This window comes from Magallana gigas, chromosome 10 (genome assembly GCF_963853765.1).
Source record: "Magallana gigas chromosome 10, xbMagGiga1.1, whole genome shotgun sequence".
In the NCBI taxonomy this organism is placed as follows: domain Eukaryota; kingdom Metazoa; phylum Mollusca; class Bivalvia; order Ostreida; family Ostreidae; genus Magallana; species Magallana gigas.
The window spans coordinates 15,468,700-15,471,955 of record NC_088862.1 but is presented as its reverse complement, the minus strand read 5'-3'; the positions used below and the strand labels follow the sequence as shown (position 1 = coordinate 15,471,955).

Sequence of the window (3,256 nt, the reverse complement as noted above, 5' to 3'; positions counted from 1 at the left end):
AGGCACTGTAATGAAGGTCAAAGATTTTATTTATAAATATTGTAGCAGAACAAGTTTCAAATTTGAAGATTACACCAGCTTTAAGAGATTAGCTTAAATGAATACGATTTAATTTTACAAAAACAATTCTGATTATCCAACAAAAAATCTTTTCAATTTTTTAAAGAGTTTTGTTTTTGAGGCTATATCCTAAACGTTTTTTGCACCTATTGATTTCTTTAGCGAAAAACTTCATAAAGAGACGAGCACACTCTACAACACTGGCATTTTAAATCCAGTCTTTTATATCTACATAAATTAAACACTTTTTTCTGTCATGTAAATCAATGCCGGTTTAATTAAATAGATCTTTCTAGGCCAAGAAAAGTATACCTGGAATCGCCATGTTGAAATAAAAAGGTTTGTATTTGTAGATTTGTTAAGTATACATATTGTTAAACTGTTAAAATTTCTTATACCAAAACTAGAAAGATTTTGCTATTATTCCTTCGATTACGTAATAAAACTTGACTTAGAAGCCATCATGTTTATAAAGTTTACAAAGAAAAAGAACTATGTCACTGCTGGCATATACATGTTAAATACATGTATCTACTGTCTTATAGTAACCATGTATTATGTTTATCCTGTAGCAGAATATTCCAATGGACGCTTCAAACTAGCTACTTTCTACTTTAAATGTATCATCATAATTTATGCAGTTATACTGTAATATAAGGAAATATGAAGTAAAAACGCCACAATACGTTTGCATTGCAACAACGGATAAACGCAAGGCCCAATATGAGGACACGTTTTATAAGACTGGTTTATTGGGTTACCTTTATTTCGTCAGTGGTTGAAGGATTAAGGCATTTGTCAGACGACCAGAATATTCCTCTCCAGGTAGCAATTGACAAAAAATTCGGACGAAAATCAGCAAAATAAACTGACAGCCTGCTGTTTTCTGGAAATGTTTGTAAGTGAATACTAATATTTTGATAATGTTCTGAGGCATTCTTTGAAAACAAAAATTCTGTCTGTAATTAACATTTATTTTTCTAAGTTTGTATATGTTTTAATATGATATTTAAATATGCAAAAATAGTTTTGGTTTAAAGAATATCTGTAAATGGTATTTCGGATTATTGAAGGGTAGGTAATATTGAACTTAATGGTTTGTGATGTATAATGTGTAATAATTTAAAAATGATATTATGTTAGGAATTGATATCGTAGCCTTATTCATTTTATGTCGTATATGTCTACAAAAAAGAAAATATAATGATTGTAAGTTTTAAAATGTTTTCCAGAAAAAACCCTTTTGAAATGTAATGTTGACAATCATTTTCTATGTTTTTTTTTAGATTCCAGCCCCTTAAATAAGTAGCAAATTAGTTGTAAATAAACAAAGTTTCAAAATCATGGACCCTCTAGATACAAACAGCCTCCAGGATGTCATACGATGTCATATGTGTGATTCACCTGTTCCTCCATTATACTGTGATATCTGTCAATTCAACCTCTGCAAGAACTGTGCTGGAGAACATCTTGTAGATGAATCCAAATTTCATTTAGTCGTGCTAATCAAACATCGGAAGCCGAATTATACCTATAGTTATCCTAAATGCGCAGAACATACCACAAAACTGTGTGAACTTCATTGTGAACAATGTAACATTCCTGTTTGTGTACAATGCCTTTCTTCAAAGAAACATAAAGCTCACGATGTTGAAGACATTTTGAAATTTATGGAGAGGAAAAACAAAGCTCTGAAAGCAGATTTAGAAGAATTAGGAAAAATTATTTATCCTAAATATCAGCAAATTGTATCGAATTTCTCAGTCCAGAGAGCTGATTTAAATAGACATATTGAGAAACTGAGATCGTGTCTTGATAAAAGGGGACAGGACTGGCACCGAGAAATAGACAACATCGTTAGGAAATTGAAATCTGATATTCAAGAAATGGAATCTGAACAGTTAAGTGTCCTCAAAAAACAAGAAGATGAAATAAAACAAAGCGTTTTAGAAACCACACAAAGTATTTTCAAAATGAAGAAAATACTGGACTCCAATGATGTTTACCTTCTTTCTGAGTACAAATCTAGGAATGTAGAATTCAGAAAACTGCCTCCGAAGCTTATTGTTTCTTTGCCAACATTTACTCCACGAAGAGTTAACACAGAAAAACTTTCTAAACAGTTTGGGTCACTGTCAGCACCCTCTTTTTCAAAGAAAGCCAACTTTTCTTCTTTAAATATAACACTATTTCATGATTCGCTTGAGCAAGATGACTCTTTTGAAAGTACAGTTCAGGACGAAACATATGAAGGGAAAGATTCTGATTTCTTTTGATAGTAAAGCAAATTCATTTTTCAAAGGTTTCCTAAAGTATTTGATTTAAATCTCCTTTATAGTTATGATATGTGTTTAGCAGCGTTAGGACTGTCTCAATATTTGGACAATTTTTATGTTCCAATTGTGATAATAAATGTTTTCCTATTCTTAATGTCGTAGTGTCACGATTTTTAAAATTTCCTCCTGAGGCCCCAGTATATTGGTCTAGGGGTCTTAGTTATATTATCTGACGATACTTGCATAGTAACGTCACTTTATGAGAAGAATATTTAATACATTTTTTCTATTAATTTGAACTTAAAGCTTTGAATTCCTCGTTGGGTCTCATGATGATGTCGGTGGTCTTTATTTTATATATATTTTATTTGAAGTTGTTTACATTGTAATTTTCAATTTGTAATTTTGTAGTTCTAGAAGGGAATATCTTAAAAAATTCTCTCTTATATTTCTTTATTTAAATCATAGTACCTCTTGCGGCTCAATTAATAGCCTGAAGTCATATTTGTAATAGTTTAAAGTCTACACTCTCGCAAATTTTACCATTGTAGTTCTTGAGAGGAAGATTTTCAAACATTTTCCCCCATATACTTGTACCCGGTCTTGGCCTCCAGTATAGAAGGAGGTCACAGTTTCATCACTTTTGTTTCGGCATTACGATGCTTTCAAAGTAACCCCACAAATTATTGCATTATATTTCCGAAGAAAAAGATTTTAAAACAATATCCCTATATATATTTTTATGTCAAACTTTGAACCGCTATTGGGCTCTTGTTTTTGTTATTTGCTGAGCACACGATACATACAGAATTTTAGAACAATGAAATGATTAATCTGATCATCTGCTACTCTTATTTTCAGATTGTGTTTAATGAGTCATTTCATCATATTGGATATTGTTTTATTTAAATGATATACGC

General features: G+C 31.1%; 1 long non-coding RNA gene across 1 annotated transcript; it reads left to right on the top strand.

Moving 5' to 3' along the window:
* Window positions 1–201: 201 nt before the first annotated feature.
* Window positions 202–2,748, top strand: LOC136272379 (uncharacterized). Its single transcript, XR_010710371.1, has 3 exons — window positions 202–399; window positions 702–958; window positions 1,347–2,748. It is a non-coding gene; the product is annotated as an uncharacterized lncRNA (long non-coding RNA).
* Window positions 2,749–3,256: the final 508 nt, after the last annotated feature.